Genomic DNA, 26,539 nt, shown 5'->3' with positions numbered 1-26,539 from the left:
GGCACTAGCTCCAATACTGTTTTCCATTGCCAACTGCCTTTCCGTTGAAACTGACTCTAGGAAACATGATGAAATATCAGAGAATTTGTTTCTAGTTGTACCCAAGTGCTGTATACTAGATGAAATAATGCCTCTCCACATTCTCCATTCTGCGATCTGAATCTGCGTGGATGTCCTGCTAAATTAGTTTGTTTGGAACACATGTGTTTTGTTTTATGGGAATTACACTACTTACCTATCGATGAGGAGGCACTTGCTCCAAGACGGTTTTCCAGGCAAACTGCCTTTCCCGTGGAAACAACTGTAGGAAAGATGCTGAGAAATAAGTGTAAGTATTTCTAGATGTAACTATGCCCTTTATGCTAGATGAAAGAAAGCCTCTCCATTTGCTCCATACTGGGATCCGAATGTGTGTGGAAGCCACCCTTCAACTAGCTTGTTGGAAAAACAGGTGTTCTGTGTTAGGGGAACTAAGCTACTTGCATATCTATTGGGAGACACTCGCTCCAACTCTGTTTTGAATTGCAAACTGCCTTTCCCTTGAGACCGGCTGTGAGAAACATGCTGAGAAATCAGATTAAGTGTTCATAGATATATTCATGACCTTTATGCTAGATGAAAGAATGCTTCTCCACATCTCCATTCTGGGATATGAATATGTGTGGAAGCCTTCCTTCAAATAGTTTGTTGGGAACACAGTGTTTTGAAGTTTGCCGAACTATGCTACTTACATATGTATGGTGTGGCAATCACTCCAACTTGGTTTTGAAGTGCAAACTGCCTTTCCTTTAAAACTGGTTCTAGGAAACAGGCTGAGAATTCAGAGTGTTTATAGCTGTACAGATGCCCTTTGTGCTAGATGAAATAATGCCAGTCCACAAGTTCCATATTTGGTTCAGAATATGTGTGCAAGCCGTCCTTCACATAGCTTGTTCAGAACACATAGTTTCTGTGTTAAAGTAACTACATTACATTAATACATATGGGGATGCAGGAGCTCCAACTGTTTTCCAGCACAAACTGCTGTTCCATTGAACCCTGCTCTAGGAAACTTGCTGAGAAATCTGAGTGTTTGTGTTAGATGTACCCAAGCCCTTTGTGCAAGATGAATGAACACTTCTCCACAAGTTCTATTCTGGGATCCAAATGTGGGTGTAAGGCCTCCTTCACCCAGCTTGTTATGAAAACATAGTTCCTGTGTTGTGGGAACTACTCTACTTACAAACCTATATGGAGGAACTTACTCCAACTCTGTTTTCCAGGCAAACTGCCTTTCCCTCGAAACCTGCTCTAGGAAACATGCTGAGAAATAAAAGTGTTTCTAGATGTATACATTCCCTTTCTGCTAGATGAATTAACGACTCACCACATGTTCCATTCTGGAATACGAATGTCTGTGGAAGCTGTCCGTCAACTATCTGGTTGGGAACACAGAGATTCTGAGTTAGGGGAACTACACAAGTTATATACGTATGGGGAGGCAATAGCTCCAACTCAGTTTTCCAGGAAAAACTGCCTTTCCCTTGAAACCAGCTCCAGGAAACTTGCTGAGAATTCAGAGTGTTTCTAAATGTACATATGCCTTTCAGCTAGATGAATGAACGCTTCTCCACATGTTCCATTCTGGGAACCGAATGTTGGGAAGATTTCCTTAATCTAGCTTGTTGGAAAACCATAGTTACTGTATTAAGGGAACAATGTTACTTAGAGACCAATTGGGAGGCAATCACTCCTACATAGTTTTCCAGGTCAAAATTCCTTTCCCTTGAAACTGGCTCAAGGAAACATGCTGGGAAATCAGAGTAATGGTTTTTAAATCTTATCATGCCCTTTATGCTACATGAATGAACGCCTCTCCACATGTTCCTATCTGGGATCCGAGTGTGTGTGGAAGCTGTCCTTCACTTAGCTTGTTGGGAACACATATTTTCTGTGTTAGTGGAGCTTCGCAACTTACAAACGTATGGGGAATCACACATTCCAACTTGGTTTTCCAGAGTAAACTGCCTGTCCTTTTAACCCGGCTCTGGGAAACACGCTGAGAAATCAGAGTAATTGTTTCTAGCCGTACCCATGCCCTTTGAGCTAGAAGAAAGAACTCTTCTCCACATGTTCCATTCTGGTATCTGAATATGTGTGGAAGACTTCTTTAACCAAGCTTGATGGGAACACATTGTTTCTGTGTTGGAGGAACTCTCTACCTACAGATGGATGGGAGGCACTCGCTCCAAAATAGTTTTCCTGAGCAAACTACCTTTGTCTTAAAACAGGCCCTATGAAACATGCTAAGAATTCAGAGTCATTGTTTCTAAATGTACCAATCCTCTAAATGCTAGATGAACTTAATGCCTCTCTACATGTTTCATTCTGAGATCCAAATGTGTATGTAAGCTATTCTTCAACTAGTTTGTTGGGAACACTGAGTTTCTGTGTTAGAGGAATACTCTATTTACAAATCAATACGGAGGCACTCAGTCCAACTCAGTTTTCCAGCGCTATTTTCTTTCCCTTGAAACTGCTTCGAGGAAACATGTGGAGAGTTAAGACTAACTATCTTTAGATACCTATGCCCTTTATGCTAGAAGAAAGAACGAATCTCCACATGCTCCATTCTGGGATCCTAATGTGTGTGAAAGCAATCCTTCATCTAGCTTGCTTTGAACACAGGGTTTCTGTGGCATGAGAACTACACTACTTACATATCCATGGGGAGGCATTGTTCCTACTCGGTTTTCCAGTGCAAACTGCCTTTCCCTTGAAACTGGCTGTAGTAAACATGCTGAGAAATCCGAAGAATTATTTCTAGATGTACTCATTCCCTTTATGCAAGCTGAAAGAACACCTGTCCCCATGCTCCATTCTGGGATCCAAATGTGTGTGGAAGCCATCCCTCAGAGTTTTGGGAACACTGGGTTTCTGTGTTAGGGGAATTATTCTAGTTACATATCTATGGGGATGCAATCACTCTAACACAATTTTCCAGGGCAAAGTGCCATTCCCTTGAAACCGGCTCTAGGAAACATGCTGAGAAATCACAGAAAGTTTTTCTAGATGTACCCATGCCCTTTATGCTCCATGAAAGAACACCTCCCCACATTGTCCATTTGGGATCCTAATGTATATGCAAGCTGTCCTTCATCTAGCTTGCTTTGGACACAGGGTTTCTGTTTGATGAGAACTATGCTATTTACATATCCATCAAGAGGCGCTTGCTTCTAATCAGTTTTCTGGAGCAAACTGCCTTTCCTTTGAAACCGGCTGTAGGAAACATGCTGAGAAATCAGAGAATTTATTGCTAGATGTACCCATACTCTTTATGCTAAATGAAAGAACTCCTCTCCACATGCTTCATTGTGGGATCCGAATGTGTGTGGAAGTTGGCCTTAAACTAGCTTGTTTGGAACACAGGAATTCTGTGTTAGGGGAACTATGCAACTTACCTATCTTTCGGGAGGCAATTGCTCCAAATTGGATTTCCAGTGCAAAGTGACTTTCCCTTGAAACCAACTCTAGGAAACATGCTGAGAAAGCAGAGTAAGTGTTCATATAAGACATCCTTCCCCTAGCTAGTGGGTAACACGGGGTTTTTGGGTTACCAGAAAAATGCTACTTACATATCTTTGGGGAAGCACTGTTTCCAGCTCGGTTTTCCAGCACAAACTGCCAGTGCCTTGAAACCGCCTCTAGGAAACATGCTGAGAAAACAGAGTAAGTGTTTCTAGATGTACCCATGCCCTTTATGTTAGGTGAAAGAATGCCTCTCTGCATGCTCCATTCTGGGATCTGAATGTGTCTGGAAGTCTTCCTTCAAATAGCTTGTTGGGAACACAGGTGTCCTGTGTTAGAGGAACTATGCAAGTGACCTATCTGGAGGCACTCACTCCAAATCTGTTTTTCAGTGCGAACTGCCTTTCTCTTAAAATTGGCTCTAGGAAACATGCTGAGTTATCAGATAAGTGTTTCTAGATGTACCTATGCCTTTTATGCTAGATGAAAGAGTGCCTCTCCATATGCTCCATACAGGGATCCGAATGTGTGTGGCTATAGGAAAAAAAGCTGAGAAATATGGGTAAGTGTTAGAAACACTTGCCCTTTAGGCTACCTGAATGAATTCTTCTCCACATATCCATTCTGGGATCCAATGTGTGTGCACTCCGTCCTTCATCTAACTTGTAGGGAACACAGATTCTGTGTTAGGGAGACAGGCCTACCCATATATATAAGGGGAAGCACTAGCTCCAACTCGGTTTTTCAATGCAAGCTACCTTTAATTGAAACTGGACCTATAAACATGCTGAAAAATCTGGGTCCGTGTTTCTACATGTACCCTTGTACTTTAGGCTAGCTCAAGGAATGTTTCTCAACATGTTCTATTCTGGGATTTGAATGTGTGTGGAAACCTTCCTTCACCTACCTTGTGTGCAGAGAGATTCTGTTTTATGGAGACAGGCTTACCTATATATATAAGGGGTGGCACATGCTCCAACTCCGTTTTCTATTGCAAACTTCCTTTACCTTGAAATAGGCCCCAAGAAACATGGTTAGAAATGAGAGTAACTGTTTGTAGATGTACCTTTGCCCTTTAGGCTAGTTGAATGTATGCCTCTTCACATATTAAAATCTTGGAACTGAGGAAGCCAAGATGGTGGAGTAGAAGGATACTCATAGCTCACCCTCTCCCACAAATGCACCAACACTCACATCCACAGTCCCACTCAGCCAAGCAGAGCACCTGCAGAACTCCAACAGAATATTGTCCTCTTCAAAAGATAGAGACTCCAAAAATCTAGCAGGAGAAAAGGAAAAAAGAAAGAAGAAAAGGCAAAGCAGAGTGGGATGGGTCCTGGGGGAGGGAGCAGAAAAGAAGGACTGGAGCTAGTTTGGTGGGTCTCCCCTCTCCAACTGAGAGACTGGCAGGAGAGAGGGGGAGCCTCTGAGGCTCGGATCTGTACAGAGCAGCCCTTGACCAACATAACTAAGTTAAACAGGCACAGGGGCTCCCTGCAACACCCAGCCAGAGACACGGGCCAGCAGCCAGGGCCAGGACCAGACTGCCCAAGGCAGGTGGAGGATGGGGGCAGCTGCACTGAGGCAGCCCCAGGGGGCTGCAGAGGGCTGTGCAACATGGGTGTGGGTGCACAGGGCAGAAAAACCTGGGCCCTCCATAAAACAACATGGTTGACATGCCCTGGGGGAAGGATGCATAACCTTATATATGAAAACCCATGGAAAGTTTTCAGGTGAAGAGAGGCTGGCCTCAGGCACAGCCACCATATCCTCCGGTGCTTAGCACCCAAGTGGGGTTGGGGGCAAATCCTGCATCCGCACCTAAGGACTTAGACTCAAGGGCCAGGCAGAGACTTGACAACTGCCTGAGGCAGATAGGATCTTTCCGTCCTGGTCCCTCAGAAAACTTACTCTGCCAAGACAAACAAGGAGCTGAAATTTGGCCTTCGGCAGGGACAGGGATGTTCCTCAGTCTTCCCTGAGACCACCTGTGGAGCATGGACCCAGGCAGAGAGCACAGCAGCACAAAGCAGCAAAGCGAGTGGCACCAGGAGAAGGAGGGTGGCCCCAGATTTTTGGGCAGGAATGCAGCCCCTGACCACAGTGCTGGGAGGGGGAGTGACCCACCCTTCTACCTGGCCAGTCTGCAAAATCTGACTGTGGCATCGGGAGGGGCAGTGACATGCCCGCCCATAGCAAAGGAGAGCTGCACCTGACTCAGTGTTGGGAGGAGGCACAATCTGCTTGCTGACAGGCACTGGGAGCAGCACAGACAAGGGTGCCAATGGACGGCCTCTGGAAACAGCAAGCTGAGCTTCCAAAACAGGATAAACACAGAAAGATCTCACATCAAAAGCACACAGTCTACAGGAGAACACTGAGCCCCTCCTTTTTTGTTTTTTTAAATTTGTTTTTACCTGTTATATTTTCTATCACCCTTTTAATTTTTACTTCTTAATTCATTTTTATTTCTCTTGGCTTTGATGTCCTGTTATTGATTACACACAAGTTTCAGATACATCTTTTCCACTTTTCTCCTTTTTTAAAGGTTTTTAAAAGACATCTCAACCGGATTGCTGTTCTGCTTCAACTTGCTCTTCTATCATTCATTATACACTCTTTTCAAACCTTCTTTTCTCCATTCTTTTAAAAATCTTTCTCTCTTTTTTTCTAAGTCTTATTCCTACATAGGCATTAGATAGATACATTTCTTAAGGAGAAAAATAGATAACTGATACTCCATAAACCACAGTGCCAGAGAGGCATGAGCATGATGAAGAAGCAGAGAAAGCATCCCCAATTAAAAGACCAAGAGAAATACCCTGAAAGAAAATCAATGAAATAGACATTGATAGCCTACTAGATCAACATTTCAAAAAAGGAGTGATCAAAGTATTGAGGGAACTAAAAGAGATAGTGTTTAGAGAAATAAAATATGCCAAAAATGAAATTGAAGCTATAAAGAAGAGCCAAGTAGAATTGATAAACTCATTGACTTAGATGAGGAGTGATCTAATGGCTGAGCAAACCAGACTAGAAAATGCAGAGGAACGAATTAGTGACCTAGAAGACAGGACAATAGAAAGCACCCAATGAGAAGAGCTACAAGATAAACAAATTAAAATAAATGAAAATGACATAAGGGACCTATGGGATAATATAAAGCATCCCAATCTTCGCATAATAGGGGTCCCAGAAGGGGGAGAAAGATCAAAGGGGATTGAAAAGGTTTTTGAAGAAATCATGACTGAAAACTTCCCAAACTAAGAAGGAATCAGATATCCAAGTATAGGAAGCTCAGAGGGTCCCAAACAGGCAGAACCCAAAAAGACCCACACCAACACATATCATAATCATGATGGCCAGAATCAAGGATAAAGAAATGATCCTAAAGTCAGCAAGAGAAAAGCAAAGAGGGAGTTACAAGGGAACCGCCATAAGACTTTCAGCTGATTTCTCTACACAAACACTACAGGCCAGAAGGGAGTGGCAAAATATATTCAAAGCCCTGAATGAAAAAAAGATGCAGCCTAGTATACTTTATCCAGCAAGGCTATCCTTTAGGATAGAAGGAGAGACAAAAAATTTCACAGACAAGGAAAAACTACAAGAGTTTAGCAACACTAAACCCATGCTAAAAGAAATATTGAAAAGTCTATTCTATATAGAAAAGCAGCAGGATGCTACATAAATGAGAAACTCACAACTGGAAAGGTGATAACTCATGAATTACAAATAAAATAAACACAAAATTATAAAAGAAGGCATATAAATCATTGAGAGTGGGACAGGGAGGAAGGAAAATATAGAATTTTTTTCTTTTTTAAATTTCTTGTTCTCAGTAGAACATGTACTTGGGCACAAAAGAAACCTCAACAATTTTAAGAAGATAGAAATTATCTCAAGCATATATACTGACAACAATGCCATGAAACTAGAAATCAACAACAGAGAAACAAAGAAGAAGAAAAGGAAAGCTTGGAGATTAAACAAAATGTTATTAAAAAAAAAACAATGAGTCAATGAGGAAGTGAAAGCTGAAATTAAAAAATACCTTGAGACAAATGACAATGAATGCATAACCACACAAAATTTATGGGACACAGCAAAGGCAGTGCTAAGAGGGAAGTTTATAGCAATACAGCCCTTCCTCTAAAAAGAAGAAAAACCTCAAATAAACAATTTAACCCACCAGCTGAATGAACTAGAAAAAGAAGACCAAAAAACCCCAAAAGGCAGCAGAAGGAAGGAAATTATAAAGATTAGGGAGGAAATAAAGAAAATAGAGATTAACAAGACCATAGGTAAAATCAACCAAACCAAAATCTGGTTGTTTGAAAAAGTAAATAAAATCGACAAAACTCTGGCCAAACTCACAAAGAAGAAAAAAGAGAGAGCACAAATTAGCCAAAAAAAAGAAAGGAAATGGAGAAATTGCAACAAACAAAATAGAAATACAGACTACCATTTGAGAATATTATGAAAAACTATATGTAACAAAACTGGATAACCTAGAGGAGATGGACAAATTTCTGGAAACATTCTGTCCACCAAGACTGAATCAATAAAAACTGACCACTTGAACAAACTGATCACTAGAAATGAAATCTAATTTGCAATAAGAAACCTCCCTATAAATAAAATTCCAGGACCTGATGGCTTCACCGGGGAATTGTACAAAGCATGCAAAGAAGAACTGATACCAGTCCTTCTCAAACTCTTCCAGAAGATTGAAAAGTAGGGAATGCTCCCAAACTCATTCTATAAAGCCACCATCACCCTGATACCACAACCAGGCAAAGACACTACCAAAAAATAAAATTATAGGCCAATATCACTGATGAACATAGATGCCAAAATCTTCATCAAAATATTAGCAAATAGAATCCAACAACACATAAAAAAGATTATACTTCATGACCAAGTGGTGTTCATCCCAGGGACACCAGGGTGTTTCAACATATGCAAATCAATCAATGTAATACATCACATCAACAAGAGAAAAGACAAAAACCACATGATCATCTCAATAGATGCAGAAAAAGCATTTGATAAAATTCAACACCAATTTATGATAAAAACTGTCACCAAAGTATGTATAGAAGGAACATATCAACATATAAAAGCTATATATGACAAACCTACAGCCACAATAGTACAAAATGGTGAAAAACTCTAAAGCTTCCCACTAAAATCTGGGACAAGGATGCCCACTATCACCACTCCTATTCAACACAGTGTTGGAAGTCCTAGCCACAGCAATCAGACAAGAGAGAGAAATAAAAGGATCCAAGTTGGAAAAAAAGTGATAAAAGTGTCACTATATGCCGACAACAAGTTACTATATATAGAAAACCCTAAAAGGTCCACACAAAAACTACTAGAGCTGATCAAAGAATTCAGCAAGGTAGCAGGTTACAAGTTTAACGTTCAAATATCTGTTGCATTTCTTTACACTGATTATGAATCAACAGAAATAGAAAGTAAGGAAACAATCCCCTTTAAAATAGCACCCAAAGTAATAAAATAACAAGGAACAAATCTAACCAAGGAGGTGAAAGAATTATACACAGAAAACTATGAACCAATGATGAAGGATGTTTCCATGTCTTGACTATTGTAGGTAATGCTGCTATGAACATTGGGGTGCAGGTGTCACCTACAGCCTAAATGTCCATTAACAAATGACTGGATAAAGAAGAAGTGGTATATATAAACTATGGAATACTACTCAGCAACACAAGCTGACAATATAATGCCATTTGCAGCAACATGGATGTTCGTGGAGAATGTCATTAAAGTGAAGTAAGCCAGAAAGAGAAAGAAAAATACCATATGAGATTGCTCATCTGTGGAATCTAAAAAAACAAAACAAAACATAACAAAACCAACAAACAAAAAACCCAAAAAACAAAACAAAACAAAAAAACAAATCATAAATACAAACAGAAGTAGACTCATAGACATAGAATACAAACTTGTGGTTGTCAAGGGGGCAGGGGGTGGGAAGAGATAGACTGGGATTTCAGAGTTTTAGAATAGATAAACAAGATTACACTGTACAGCACAGGGAAATATATACAAGATCTTATGGTAGCTCACAGAGAAAAAAATGTGACAATCAATATATATATGTTCTTGTATAACTGAAAAAATTGTACTCTACACTGGAAATTGACACAACATTGTAAAATGATTATAAATCAATAAAAAATTTAAAAAAAAATTTGATGAAGGAAATTAAAGAAGACTTTAAAAATTGGAAAGATATCCCATGCTCTTGGATTGGAAGAATCAATATTGTTAAAATGGTCACACTGCACAAGACAATTGACATATTTAATGCAATCCCTATCAAATTACCCAGGACGTATTTTGCAGAACTAGAATAAATCATAATAAAATTTATATGGAACCATCAAAGACCTAGAATTACCAAAGCATTACTGAAGAGAAAGAAAGAGGCTGGAGGAATCATTCTCCAACACTTCAGACAATACTATAGAGCTACAGTTATTAAGACAGCATGGTATTGGTACAAAAACAGACATATAGACCAATGGAACAGAAAAGAGAACCCAGAAACGAACCCACAAGCTTTTGGTCAACTAATCTTTGATGAAGGAAGCAAGAATATACAATGGAATAAAGACTGACTCTTCAGCAAATGGTATTGGGAAAACTGGACAGCAGCATGTAAAACAATGAAGCTAAAACACTCCTTAACAACATACACAAAAATAAACTCAAAATGTATCAAAGACTTAAATATAAGACAAGATACAATAAGAGGCAAACATAGGCAAAATATTATCTGCCATACATATCACAATTTTTCTCCTAGAAGAAGTAAAAGCAAGAATAAATAAATGGGACCTAATGAAATTTACAAGATTCTGCACAGCAAAGGAAACCATAAGTAAAATAAAAAGACAACCTACGGAATGGGAGAAAATTTTGCAAATGAAATCGATAAAGGCTTGATCTCCAGAATATATAAGCAGCTCATATGACTCAAAAAGAAAAAAATAAATGACACAATCCAAAAATGGGCAGAAGATCTAAACAAGCAATTCTCCAAGGAAGACATACAAATGATCAATAGACACATGAAAAAATGTTCAATATCACTAATTATCAGAAAAATGCAAATCAAAACTACAATGATGATGTATGATGTATCACCTCACACCAGTCAGAATGGCCATCATTCAAAAGTCCACAAATGACAAATGCTGGAGAGGCTGTGGAGAAAAGGGAACTCTCCTACACTGCTGGTAGGAATGCAGTTTGGTGCAGCCACTGTGGAAAACAGTATGGAGATTCCTCAAAAGACTAGGAATAGACTTACCATATGACCCAGGAATCCCACTCCTGGGCATATATCCAGAAGGACCCCTACTTCAGGATGACACATGCACCCCAATGTTCATAGCAGCTTTACAATAGCCAAGACATGGTAACAGCCTAAATGTCCAACAGATGACTGGTTAAAGAAGAAGTGGTATATTTATACAATGGAATAATATTCAGCCATAAAACCCGACAACATAACGCCATTTGCAGTAACATGGATGTTCCTGGAGAATGTCATTCTAAGTGAAGTAAGACAGAAAGAGAAAGAAAAATGCCATAAGAGATCACTCATATGTGGAATCAAAAAAAAAAATAAAAGCATAAATACAAAACCGAAATAGACTCAGAGACACAGAATAAAAACTTGTGGCTGCCAAGGGAGAAGGGGGTAGGAAGAGATAGATTGAGATTTCAAAATTGTAGAATAGCTAAACAAGATTATATTGTATAGCACAGGGAAATATATACAAGATCTTATGGTAGCTCACAGAGAGAAAAATGTGAAATATATGTTCATATATAACTGAAAAATTGTGCTCTAAAGAGGAAATTGACACAACATTGTAAAATGACTATAAATCAATAAAAAATGTTAAAAAATAAATCTCGGAACTGAATGTGTGTGGAAGCCATCCATCACTTACCTTTTTGCGAACACTGAGTTTCATTGATTTGGACACAGTCATACCTATGTGTATATATGGGGAGGCACTCTCTCCAACTCGATTTTCCATCGCAAACTGCCTTTACCTTGAAACCGGCTCTAGGAAACATGGTGAGAACTCAGGGTAAGTGATTCTATATTTATCCTTGCCCTTTAGGCTAGCTGAATGTATGCTTCTCCACATGTTCCATTCTGGGATCCAGACCCTAACCTTGAACCCTGACCCTAACCATGAACACTTCTCCTATCCCTCAACCCTGACCCTGAACCTGCCCCAGCCCCAGCCCCAGCTCCAACCCTAACCTTGTCCCAACCCCAACCACAATCCCAAACCTAACCCCAACCCAAACACTAACCCTAAACACAATCCTAACCCTAACCCCAACCCCAAACACAAACACAAACCCAACCCCAACCACAAACTTGTCCCGGAACTCTAGCCTGACCCCGAACCTCACTCTCATCCTGACCCTCACCCTTATCCTCTCCCTCAACCTCACCCTCTCCCTCAACCTCGTACTAAACATGAACATGTACCCTAACCATCACCTGAGCCAGCATCCTACTTACCTGTGCCCTAAACTTGTACCCTGAGCCCTAGCCTATCACAGCACTAGCACTGAACTTGACCCTTACCCTGACCCTAGCCCTGACTCTGGCCCAAACCCTAACCCTGGCCCTGGTTTTAGTCCTAGCCCTGGTCCTAACACTAGTCCTCTCCAAGCCCTGACCCAGAAGCCCTGACCCCATCTGCTGACCCTGACCATAAACACTGTACCTGAACATGACCCTGACCAACATTGACCCTGGACCTGTCCCTGAACCTTGTCCCCACACCAAAAATACTGACCTTAACACTGACCACTGCCTCCTATCCAGACCCTAATGCTGACCCCTGAACTTGACCCTGACCCAGACCCTGACCCAGACCCAGATGCTGAACTGGACCTTACCCTAACCCTACCCTTAACACTAACCCTAATCCTACCTTAAACCTACCCTAACCCTAAACCTAAACCCTAACCTGAAACCAAGCCTTTACCATAACCCTAGCCATAGACAGAGCCCTAGCCCTAACCCTGACCCTGAACCAAAACACTGACCCTGAACCTGAACCCTGACCCTAAGCCTGAACACTGACCATAAGCCTGAACCCTGACCCTAACCTTAACCCTAACCTGATTACAACCCCAACCCCAACCCCGAATCAAACCCCAACTCAAGCCTGAACCCGAACCCGAACCCTCACACCCTAACCTGAACCCTAAAACCCTGACCATGACCCTTACCCAGACCCAGACCCTGACTCTGACCTTAGACCCTAAACCCTAGACCCTGACCTAGACCATAACCCAGACCTTGACCTTTGCCCTGACCCATAATGCCTAACCCAGCTCTTGCCCATAGACCCAACCACAGCCCATACTCATGACATAAACATCCAATACTTCCCCAGACCCCTGTTCCCTAGCACTGACCCCTAACACCCTTTGCCTAACACTTACCACTGACTATTTTACTTTCACCCTGTCTCTACCCCTCATCCCTTAATCCTATTTTCTTGGAATAAACTAAGACTATCTTGATGGAATAAAATCCCACAGAAACATCACAAAAACAATCAATTTGCCTATTAAATTCGATTCCTCCACTTACCTAAAGTACTACTTACCTTAATTTAACCACACAATAAAAAGATTATGCACCTTAAGCAAATGTCTCCACAGAAGATTTTATAATTTTTTAACATTTTAAACCAAACAATGTCTTAAATTTTAACATAAAACTAAATGGTATAATAAACAACAATATTACAGCAGGAGAAATCACATAATCTGATTCAACTGATCACAAGAAACTTTAAAAAACTCCACTCTTACTTCATGGTATAAACACTCTTGAAAATAGGGGTAGAAACAAATTATCTTAGTATGATACACAGCATTATAAGAAACAGTAAATAAAAATCTGGAATAAAGCCCAGAGGTTTCCTTTCAACACTTTTATTCACTATTTTCCTGGAACTTCCACAAAAAGCCAGGGTGAAAGACAGTAAAAGTATCAACAAATAAAATTGTTACACTAAAAACAAATCTATTCACCAATCAGATGACATCATCATATATATATATATATATATAAATCTTGAAATCATGAACAATTCTTTAAGTAGCTCAACTTTTAAGCTGTAAGCAACTCAAATACTTCAAGTAGACAATACAAATTGTCAATGTATCAGAATTTCTTTCTTGTACACAGTAACAATGAATAATATCAAGAATAATTTAACAGAATTATATTTTACATAATATCAATATTACTAGAATACTTAAGAATCAATATTATCAAGGTGTAAGACTAGTAAATTGAAATGGAAAATACATTACCAAAAGAAATAAAATAAAACCTTAAGAAAAGAAGACATCCCATGTTGATAACAAAACTAAACATGGAAGGAGTGCCCAAAGCAATCTAGAGAGAAATAGACTGAAGCCAGTTTACCAGAAGATTTATCTGCTGACTGAAACTTCCTGTAGTGGAAGCCCACCAATCTACTAAGTATTTTCCTTAATTAAAGTGTTTGATTGGCTTCAATTGATGTAGTGCAAACTCTTGTAATCTGTATTTTCAGAAATGAAATTGTACTTCCTTAAACATTTGAAAACTGTTGGTGTGTACAACCTGAATCCATGCTTAAGCACTGATACCGTTGATATTAAGGCAGTAATCCTGTGACTGCTAGGATTAGTAATAATCAGAGTGTTGTTTTCTATGTTTAAAATCTCATTTTTTTTATAATTTATTGATAAAAATATAGGTAGTGCCTTGGAGGATTTTAGCCAGAAGTACAAATATATGTTGAATAATGCTGCAAGGAATATTAATGTTTGTAGGTTGATGTTAATGAATTTTGTTATATCTTGAGTTCTTACTCATTTGAGGAAAAACCCTTATACTGGTGGCAGACCACCTAAGACAATATGATGATGGGGATAAAAATTGTGATCAGAAGAGTTTTATTTTATGTGTGTGATAATGATACTGTTGCAGTCCATGCACAGGGCATAAATAGTAAGTTGACAGAGTTTTTGATACAAATTAGTGCATTTAGGGTTGTCATGATTGGATTACACATTGTAATAGCTTTTATTCATCTTATATGGACAGTTGATGAGCAGGCTATACATTTTGTAGTGGGTTTTGTTAGTCTGTCTCAGCTGCTGATGATACTTCATAATACAGCTTTGATGAATAGTATGTTTAGTGGGCAGTGAGATTTGGTGTAACACATAGGGGTGTACATCTGTCACATTAATAAGATTGGCTCCATTGTATGACGTATGCCCTGTATAAATTCAATCACTCAGAAAAGAAATGGGGGAAGTTCAATTTTATGTCTAGGGCTATTGTTAAAATGGTGGATGCTCTTAGATTAAAGAATTTTGTACTTGTTCATTGACTGGAGTATACTAGATTAATAATAATATCCAATATAAATAGTATTGATGTGGTGTTTATTGTTAGAAAAGACTTGTTGGATGCTTCTATAACTTGTGCATTTAATTTTCTTTTAGAATGGAAATACTAGTACCATGTGAGCTTTTTATTAAAATAATGATTCCTGAGATAATGGTCAGCAGAGTGACAGTAAAAATAGGGTTTACTAGTATACTAAAGATATAAAACAATACTCTTAGGGTATGTACCTGATAGTTTATTTAACAGACTATATTCACCATAGAATGTGGCATAATGTGGTAGCATGAACATTTTAAAATTCTTAGGGGTAGGATCAATTCCTATGATTCTAGGAACTGATTAAACCTCTTTTATTTACTATTTTAAAAGAGCTCTTTTGGGGGAGGATATAGCTCAGTGGTAGAGTGTATGCTTAGATGATGATGATAATAATAATAATAATAATAATAATAATAATAATAATAATTAATAATAATAATAATAATATATTAAATATTTTAAATGATTATAATAATAATAATAATAAATTTAAACATACATAAATAAACCTACTTACTTCCTCCTTAAAAGCAGAGCAAAACAAACAAACAAAATCTCTTTGGTCAGACATAATTCTTATGTTTGTAGTGGGATGCCTGATGCACTGACAGGTACTGAAACATATACATAGAGCTAGTCTTTGTGTTAATTTTTTTCATAAATAAGGGATGTATAAAAAAGAAATCTAAAAAGAGAACATAAATCCAAAACAGAAATAGATTCATAGACATAGAATACAAACTTGTGGTTACCAAGGGAGAGAGGGATGGGAAGGGATAAACTGGGAGTTCAAAATTTGTAGATACTGACAGGCATATGCAGAATAGATAAACAAGATTGTACTGTATAGCACAGGGAAATATATACAAGATACTGTGGTAGCTCACAGGGAAAATAATGTAACAATGAATATATATATATGTTCATGTATGTCTGAAAAATTTTGCTCTACACTGGAATTTGACACAACATTGTAAAATTACTATAACTCAATAAAAATGTTAAAAAATAAGAGATGTATAAGATGATCATCTCAAAATTGTGTGTAGGATATTCAAATTCATAGAAAGGATATTGTTAGGAGACATGTTTGATTAATAACATTGGCTGTATGTAATTTGGCTGTATATAATTCTGTTATCTAGGGATTTTGAAATGCCCTTAAAAATAGAATAATTTTGAAACCATTTATTATAGTGATACTGACATTTTCAGCTATAAAGATCAGAGAAAATAGACCTGCTACATATTCTACATGGAAGGTATATACAAGTTTTGATTCTCCTGTTAAATCAAAATGGGGCTCTGTTGATTTCTGCTACAGTAGAAGTAAATATAAAAAAAATCTAGCTAGGGTTTGGGAGGGGAAAATTAATCATAGGTATTCTTGTTTAATAACTGAGAGTATAAATGATCCATTTATCAGTAGGAATGATAAACCAATAATTGCTAGTTTACTTTATTTGAGATTGTGCTCTTGCCCATAAAGCTCTGATTAGTGTGTATTTTTAATATTATACTCATCCAGATCAGAGCATGGAATAAGAAGCTAGGCTTCATACAGCCAGTAAAAGAAGTGTGCCTAAGTTTACATCAGTGGATAGTGGATAAGTTATGTTAAGAGGAACTGCTAATGTGAAAGCCATGGTTAAGGCCAGCATTGGTGCAATAATATACATAAATTGATGATATTTGGGCCTCTCTAAATTTCCAGAACCTAGGAATTCCCTTTAATTAATGTGAAAAGTGATACAGTGAGCAAACCTGTAATACTTAGTAAAAGAATGTAGATTATAAACCTGTTCTTAGGAAGAGGACTTAACCTTGAGGAAATAAAGATTTATGTTTGATGCAATTGTTGTGTTCTGCTACCGTAGCAAACCATGTTCTACACTAGGGTATGTATAAATTATTAAAATTTTACTGTATCACCAATTAATTTGATGGTGCTTTTATAAAGTGACCCTTAATTCTCTTGTCCTCTCATACTGGGACAAGTGTGTAATACATACAAACTTATTGGGATCAATCCAGTCTGAACTCATATCTCACAGAACTTTAATCATTAAATGAAGCATTTTCAGCAGTTACAACACTGGGATCTTCTGATCCAATTCTGAGGGTATAAAATCTATTGCTGAAATGAATTCTAAATTTGAATTGAGCTATTATTCTTAGAGTACTTTTTTCTGTAAATCAATGTATTGGATCAATACATGCTACAGCATTTTGAAAAGCTGGTCTAAATTTTAATCACTTGGAGCTTGTTATATTCATTGGGGCCACCACAACCAAAATTATTAACCCATTAAAAGCTATGCTATCCGTTAAGATTCAGTTATTTATTTTATAGATTAAACACATAAAGCACCAAAGGATCTTCTCATTTTATATGGCTCCCACCTCTTATTAGGAAGGTCAATTTCACTGATGAAAAGAGATAGTAAAAACCTTATGCCATTCTCCCAGCTGCTTATTTAGAAAACAAGTGATTATTCTCCATTTTCAGTGTCAGGAAACCATGGCCATTAAATATGTCCTTTGTTAGGCAGTGCCTCTAAGATTAGAAGTGCTAGAGGTAACCTTCCTGGTAAACATGCAGGACATGTGATTACAAAGTTCCTTTTCCTTTTACAAAGTCATTCCTTAAATGCAAACCTGTGTTGGACTAACAGTTTTTTAAAAATAATTAAGTATTGCTTAGGGTTTATTTTGCTGTTAACCATCAGTAAGTGATTCATACTGATATAAGCTTATGCAAGGATAAATATTTCTTGCTACCAATATGAATAGTATTGCTTTTACTAACTAATAGATTAGTCCAGTATTAAATTATGAGGTTTATTATTTTGCTATTGATATTGAGATTAATGTGTTCTTAACCTTGAATACTTTCTTAATTGGTGGCTGCTTTTAAGCAAACTACAGCATTGTTTATGCTTATTCTCTAGAGAAACTTATATCCTGCATCTATATACCTGTACCTTTTAAAATTATACTAAATTGTATTAACAGTTTTGTTTTTAATTAATAATTAAAATTGAACTAAAATTATTTTCTGAACAACCTGTTATCATCAGACTTGTTGGGCTTATTACCTCTACTCATAAATCTTCTATTATACCATATAGATGAATTTGTTCCAGTAAACTGTTCATAAATACATCCTCTGGTTTCAAGGTATTTAACTTATTTCATCTTTCCCTAATGGTACTTTATACTACTAGATTTAATTTTCTATCTTCAATATATTAAGTGTTAAACAAATCTCTAATTTACTTATGATAGTTGAATATGGTAGGAAGCCTGGTCTGGCTTTAGTTCAAATTTTTCATGAGGTATGGAATCTACTGGGTGTAAACCAGGTGCTTTTCTTTCAACTACACTTTAATGCATCAAAGCACACTCTCTGGTGTGCTCACCTTGTCATGAATCACCTCCTCGTTAATTACTTGTACTTGCTAATGGGCTATAAAAAGTTATCACTATTAGAGTAGAGTGATGGCATGAGTGTGCCTGCTTCATGTCCTGATTGTATTTGTCACACTTCTTAATTTACAACTATGTTCTCCTTTGGTATTTCTTAACAATTTTGTAAATATTATTTTGTACTCAAGTTTTCCCTTGACTTGCCATCCAATAGTTTACACTTAGACCTGACATTTTTATATCTAATCATTATGATTATGACTGCTCCTTTTGTGGGTATTCTGAAGATGCTGTTACAGAGACAAACCACCAAAAAAAAAAAAACTGATAAAATAAATGAGTTTAGAAAACTTGTATGATAAAATATCAATACAGAAAAATCAATTCTTAAAATATACACAATATCACTAATTATCAGAGAAATGCAAACCAAAACTACAATGAGGTATCACCTCACACCAGTCAGAATGGCCATCATACAAAAATCCACAAATGACAAATGCTGGAGAGGCTGTGGAGAAATGGAACTCTCCTACACTGTTGGTGGGAATGCAGCTTGGTGCAGCCACTGTGGAAAACAGTATGGAGATTACTCAAAAGACTAGGAATAGACTTATCATATGACCCAGGAATCCCACTCCTGGGCCTCTGTCCAGAAGGAACCCTACTTCAAAAAACACTTGTGTCCCAATGTTTATAGCAGCAATATTTACAGTAGCCAAGACATGGAAACAGCCTAAATGTCCATCAACAGATGACTGGATAAATAAGAAGTGGTATAATTATACAATTGAATACTATTCAGCCATATAAATCGACAACATAACGTCATTTGCACAACATGGATGCTCCTGGAGAATGTCATTCTAAGGGGAGTAAGCCAGAAGAAGAAAGAATAATACCATATGAGATCACTTATATGTGGAACCTAAAACAAACAAACAAACAAACAGCATAAATACAAATCAGAAATAGACACATAGACATAGAATACTATCTTGTGGTTGCCAAGGGGGCAGACGGTGGGAAGGGATAGACTGGGATTTCAAAATTGTAGAATAGATAAACAAGATTATACTGTATAGCACAGGGAAATAAATACAAGATCTTATGGTAGCTCACAGAGAGAAAAATTTGACAATGAGTATATATATATATATATATATATATATATATATATATATATATATATATGTACATGTGTAACTGAAAAATTGTGCTCTTCACTGGAATTTGACACATTGTAAAATGATTATAAAGCAATAAAAAATGTTAAAAAAAGAAAAATGAGTTGACTTTCTATATGCTAATAAGTTCCAGAAAGATAAATTACTAAAACAAACTTATTTCACAATTGTACCAAAAAATAACCAAAATGCCTAGAAATAAATTATAAAGGATGTGAAAGGCCTGCACATGGAAACTTATAAAACAGTGATAAAGAAATTGATACAGAACACACATCCACAAAATTTGTGCTCATACATTAGAAGAACATTGGTATAACATTCATCAAGCCAAAGCAGTGTACACATTAATTGCAAACTCTATCAAATTCAAATAGCTTTTTTTTCATGGACACAAAAACCAAGAAATCCTAGCATTTGTGTAGAACAAAGAACCTGGAATAACCTAAATGATCCTAAGAAAAGAGAAAACAGCTAGAGGCATCTTTCTCACTGACTTCACAGAACATGATGAAGCTACAGTCACCTAAGCAGTGTGGTACTGGCACAAAAACAAGCACGTGAACCAGAGTGATAGAATAGAGAGCACAGGAATAAACCCAGTTTATGTTGTCAGTTAATTCACAACAAAAGAGCTAAGGATACATAATGGGGAAAGACATTATCCTCAATAAATGGTGCCAAGAACACCGGAAACCATATCCCCCCAAAATGACACGAGACACTGTCAACATCACACACAAAATTAAGAGTAAACTCCACAAGTTCCCATATAAAGCCCCTTCTCTGCTGGATCCCCTGAAAATGGAAACCCTTGGCTGTAACCACTTGGAGAAAGCTTCTGCCCACTTTTTCCACATCTTTTACTCTCATGATGTTGCCTCCTGTTGGTTCCTGAAGAAGTCTGGCTCCTGCCTGTGTGTACTTACCTGAGCATTGTCCTGAAGTTGAAACCACAACGGGTCCTGAAGAGGCCAAGCCTCCACTAGCTCCACAAGGAGCCAAGCCCCTCAGTGAGAAACGTGCACCTCAAGGGTCAGAGAGTGGGCATGGAGCCACCTTCTGACCAGCTGGGAACTGCAGGTGCAACCACTCAGTGTTTACCAAGTGTACTCTAAATTGTCCATACAATTATAAAAATGCACATCTATAAATATTCTAAAGGAAAACATGTAAGAAAATCTACATAACCTTGTCTAAGTGATGAACTTTTTTAAAAAAATCCCCAAATCTATCCACAAAAGTAAAATTTGTATCATGGAATTTAAAAAAATAAAAATTTAAACATTGTTTATGATCTTATTCAGAAAACATATAGACAAACCACACACTGAGAAAAATAAATCTACTTTATCCAGTCACCTGTTGATAGACATTTAGGCTGTTTCCATGTCTTGGCTATTGTAAATAGTGCTGCTATGAACATTGGGGTGCAGGTGTCATCCTGAAGTAGGGTTCCTTCAGGATATATGCCCAGGAGAGGGATTCCTGTGTCATACGGCAAGTCTATTCCTAGTCTTTTGAGGAATCTCCATACTGTTTTCCACAGTGGCTGCACCAAACTGCACTCCCACCAGCAGTGTAGGAGGGTTCCCTTTTCTCCACAGCCTATCCAGCATTTGTCATTTGTGGACATTTGAATGATGGCCATTCTGGCTGTTGTGAGGTGATACCTCACTGTAGTTTTGATTTGCATTTCTCTGATAATTAGTGATCTTGAGCATTTTTTCTTGTTCCTATTGATCATTTGTATGTCTTCCTTGGAGAATTTCTTGTTTAGATCTTCTGCCCATTTTTGAATTGGGCTGTTGGTTTTTTCTTTTTATGTAGTATGATCTACTTATATATTCTGGAGATCAAGCCTTTGTTGGTTTCATCATTTGCAAAAATTTTTCCCATTCCTTATATTTTTGTTTTGTTTTACTTATGGTTTCCTTTGCTGAGCAGAAGCTTGTAAGCTTAGTTAGGCCCCATTTGTTTATTCTTGCTTTTATTTATACTGCTTGGGTAGACTGCCCTAGGAGAACATTTTTGAGCTGTATGTCAGATAATGTGTTACCTATGTTTTCTTCTAGGAGGTTTATTGTATCTTGTGTTATGTTTAAACATTTGATCCATTTTGAGTTTATTTTTGTGTATGTTGTAAGGGAATGTTCTAACTTCATTGATTTACATGCTGCTGCCCAGTTTTCCCAAAATCATTTGCTGAATAGACTATCTTTATTCCATTGTATATTCTTGCCTCCTTTGTCGAAGTTTAGTTGACCAAAAGATTGTGAGTTCATTTATGGGCTTTCTATTCTATTCCGCAGACCTGGTTTTTATAAAGTTGTTTCTCTCACATTTTCCTGCAGCTTCCTTTAAGTTTTCCATTTAAAGAGGGGGACTGGACAACTCTGGTCATTATAATGTAGCTGTTAGAGGATCCTGTTTTACCTTTGTATTCTTTTCTCCCACAATGAAGAATCAGACAAAAAGAGATGGTACAGGAGCAGTGTTTGAATTTTCTTGCTGCTTTGCTCTGAAAAAAAAATTATAGACCTTGTTTCTTAGTAACCTGAAGTTTGCAGGTTGTGTTCAAATATGTAACCCAATTTGTTTAGTGCAGTTGTTGTGGATAAATCTCCATCTAATTCAGTAAGCATGCATTGAAATCCCATTTTGTGCTGCATTCTATGCTCATATATAAGCTTTGACTTATCTGATTTTATTATCAAAACATCCTCCAGACTGTACTTACCATTTTTTTCATATTACCCCTATAATTATTCTTAAAAACTTAGGTTTAGCTAGGTGAGGCTTCTTGTTTAAGGCCACACAAGTAGTAACTGATAAAGCTGGTATTTTTTAAAAATATTTTTGATAGTATTTGAGGCATCTTGAATACTTGTCCTATAAATATGGAACTGAATAGTTTAGATATTTGAATATAATATCATGTTTATATAGTCTGATTATGAAATATGCATAGATATTATAGGGAACTTTTAATATAATGCCAATCAGAAATATGCCAGAAGAACCATGGTATAATTGTGTTTTTAGTACTTAATTTTTAAAATCAAATTTGCCTTGGAAAACAATTACAAGGGAATCTCATATCCTTTTCACCTAGATTTACCCACTGGTGGCATTTTCCTAGATTTGCTTCCTCTCTCTAAATATATGTATATGTCTCTCAATATAATATAAAACAATATTTGCATTTTCATTCTTCTTTTCATTTATGGGATTAAGTTGCAAAAATCCTGACCCTTCTCAGCTAAGTACCTTGGCCTAAATCTCTCAAGATACAGGACATCCTCCTGAAACAGAAGAAGAGTGGCAAGCGGGAGAAGGAGCAACTGTATGGGAACATTGACCTAAAGTGTGCAGTCTCCTTCTCAAAAAGGGGAGGCAGGAGGGTGGGAAGTCTTCAGTAGTTTACCTATGAGGATGATGTTACCTGTGCGTTTTTCCTTACATAGACTTCATTATGTTCAGGTAATTTATTTTTATTCTTAAATGTATTTTGTTTAGTTTTCACATATTTGTAGACTTTGCAGTTTTATTCCATCTATTAATTTCCAGTTTCATTTCATTGGGTTCAGAAAAGATACTTTGTATGAGTTTAACCTTTTAAAATTTGTTGACTTGTTTTGTGGCCTAAAATATGGTCTATCCTAGGAAATATTCCATGCCCATCTGGGAAAACGTGTTTTCTCTTGTTGTTGGATGAGAGTGTTCTGTATATGTCTGTTAGGTTCAATTAATTTATAGTGTTATTCAAGTACTCTGTTTTTTCTACCTATTATTGCAAGTAACGTATTAAACTATTGTATTATTGTTAAGTGATCTGTTGCTCAATATTGTCAATGTTTATTTCACATATTTTGGAACTCTGAGGTTCAGGTATACATATTTAGAATTGTTTATCTTCTAGATAAACTTGACTCTTTTAACATAATGTCCTTCTTTGTCTCTTTTAACAGTGCTTGAAATAACTTTTTTATCTCATATAGATATAACCACAACAGTACTCTTTTTGTTGTTATTTGAATAGAAAATCTTCCTGGGGTGTACAGTAAGGTGGTAGTTGCTCAGGCTGACCTGTCTCCAACCTGTCTGGTGGCAAACCAGCACCCATTCACTCCTTCTATTCTAGGCTTCTCCAGCCTTTCTATCTGTTTCAGTCTTTCTCCAAGTAGCCAAGGGGATTTGTCTCCTCTGTGCAGGACCCCAGGACTGGGATGCCAAGTCTGTGGATTGACCTACTCACTCCTCAGGGTTAGGGCCTATTTGCACAGTCTTCCTTTTCCTCTTAGTCCTTCCCTAGGTGCACAGGTCCCAACCTGAAATTTTTACTCCTCCCTAATTATGTGGAAATATCTCTTGAAATCTTGTTTGTATCGGAGTTCTGCCAGTTTTCAGTCACATTTCTGTGAGAAGTTATTATCCCTCATCTTGACCCCCCTCCTCTGGAAACAGTGTTCTTGATTGGTAGGTTCCCCCCTACCCCATCACTCAGTTTTTAGCAATTTAAACATATCAATCCACTGCCTTCTGGCCTACAAATATTTTGTTGATAAATTGACTGACAATCTTATTGGATGTGATGAGTTACTGCTTTTTGTCGCTTTCAAGATTCTCTCTTTGTCTTTTGACTGTTTGATTATAATATGCCTCAGCATTGGTCTCTGATTATTTATCCTACTGGAGTTTGTTGAATATCTTGCATTTGTAGATTTATATATTTCATTGCATTGGGAACTTTTTAGCCATTATTTCCTCAAATAATCTCTCTGCCCTGCCTCTCCCTTCTGCTTTAGGGACTTTCATAATGTATATACCTGTCTATGTGACAGTATTCCATAAGTTTGTTAGGCTGTATTCACTTTAAAAAAATTATTTCTTCCTTCTGCTCCTGAGACTTGATAATTTCAAATGTCCTGTCTTCAAGTTTGCTGAGTCTTTTTGCCTGTGCAAGTCTAATCCCCTTTATATGTATTCAAATGCTCTTCCCCTGAGCTTTACCACCAAGGCTAATTCCCTGTAGAAAATGTGTAAATTCATTCATTGTATTTTCCAGCCTCAGAATTTCAGTTTGGTTCCTTTTTTAATTATTTTTATCTCCTTGTTCATTTTCTAATTTTGTTCATATATTGTTTTTCTGATTTTATTTAGTTATTTTTCTGAGTTTTCCTTTAGCTTTTTAAGCATATTTTTAAAAAGTTATTTTAAAGTCTTTGCCTAAAACATCTAATGCACATGTTTCCTCAGGGTTTTTTTTTTTTTACCACTTTATATTCTTCCTTTGGAAGGGCCATATTTTCATTTATTTTGTATGCCTTGTGATTTTTGTTGTTGTTGTTGAAAAATTGGATATTTATTAATCTATTTATTTATTTTAAATGAAGGTACTCAGTATTTAACCCAGGATCTTGGACATGTTAAGTACATGCTCTACTACTGAGTTATTACCCTCCCATCCCCTGAAAATTGAGCATTTATGAAAACAGTCACCTTTCCCATTCTTTGCATACTGGCCTTTTGACAAGGGAGTCATTTCCTAAGCTGGCTCTTGATTTTGAAACATGGGATTAAGCTTAAGAGAAGTTGTAAAGTCTTTTTAGGCTTTTTTGAGCATGCATCTTCCCTGGGCCTGTGTTTTGCTTTTTCAGTTTTTCCATATATGTGCTCCTTTTAAGTATATTAATTTCCCAAAGGATGTCTCCTTTGAACTTTTGATTGTCTATTGTGTGTCTCCACCCTGAAAAGAAAAAGAAAAATTCAGTTTCTCTTCTCAACTTTCTATTCTCTATACTTATTTCTGGTCACCACATACGTGAGCATTTTTTCACAATAAGCAATTCTGACACTAACTTCCAAGAGTTAGTTTATACCCTACAGATTAAGGGCTCAGACCCACAAGACTTCTCCTCAGTTCAGATGCAATTACAAATCCAGGTTGTCACCTGTGCTTCTGACTAACTGGCTGTACATTGGGGTTTCCCATCTCTTCCCCAGGTTCAATGATTTGCTAGGATGGCTTAAGAACTCAGGAAGGATAATTTGCTTACTACATTACTGGTTTATTTTAAAAAAGGATACAGCCTATAAACAGCAAAATAGGAGATGCAAAGGGAAAGATATCAAGAAAAGCATGTGGAGCTTCCATGACCCCTTTGGATGTGCCACCTTCTAACAACATCCACATATTCATCAAGCCAGAAACTCTCTGAACCATTTCAGTTAGGTTTTATTTATTTTTTTAATGGAGGACTTCTTAGGTAGATATGGTTGAGTAAATTATTGGTCAATGGTGATTAACTCAACTTTCAACTCTTCTCTGCTCCCCAGTGGTTGGAGCATCAGGCTAAATGTTGCAACTTTCTAATAACATTGATTCCTCTAGGAACCAACTCCATTGTATTGATCTAGGGGCTTCAAAAAAATCACCTCATTAACATAAACTCAGTTGTTGTTGAAAGGTGCTTGTTATAAATAACAAAAGACTCTCCTTTCATCTTTATCAGTCTGGAGCTATTTTAGGAATTGAGGACAAAAGACCAAAAGTTTCAAAAAAAATAATTTCATCTCTCTCATCACATAGGGTTTTAAGAGCTATATACCAGGAATAAGGACAATGATCAAATTTGTATTTCTTATTACACATCTCAATATCACACACCCATAATATCTTGTCATAGGTGTCTGCAGGTCATTCTCCCTGCAGCTTTCCCAAGCAATGCCCACTGCTTCTCCCTGCCTAAGATCCAAATAAGGGAAAAGATAACAGTCCTTCAGGCAGCCCATGAGATGTCAGAACATTGTAAATGCAGTCTGCTCTGCTCTGTTTATTTTGAAAAAGGGAATTGGAAACTCAACTGATGCCTTA

The sequence above is a fragment of the Camelus bactrianus genome, chromosome 8 (assembly GCF_048773025.1).
Source record: "Camelus bactrianus isolate YW-2024 breed Bactrian camel chromosome 8, ASM4877302v1, whole genome shotgun sequence".
In the NCBI taxonomy this organism is placed as follows: Eukaryota; Metazoa; Chordata; class Mammalia; order Artiodactyla; family Camelidae; genus Camelus; species Camelus bactrianus.
Note: the sequence above shows the minus strand (reverse complement) of the source record.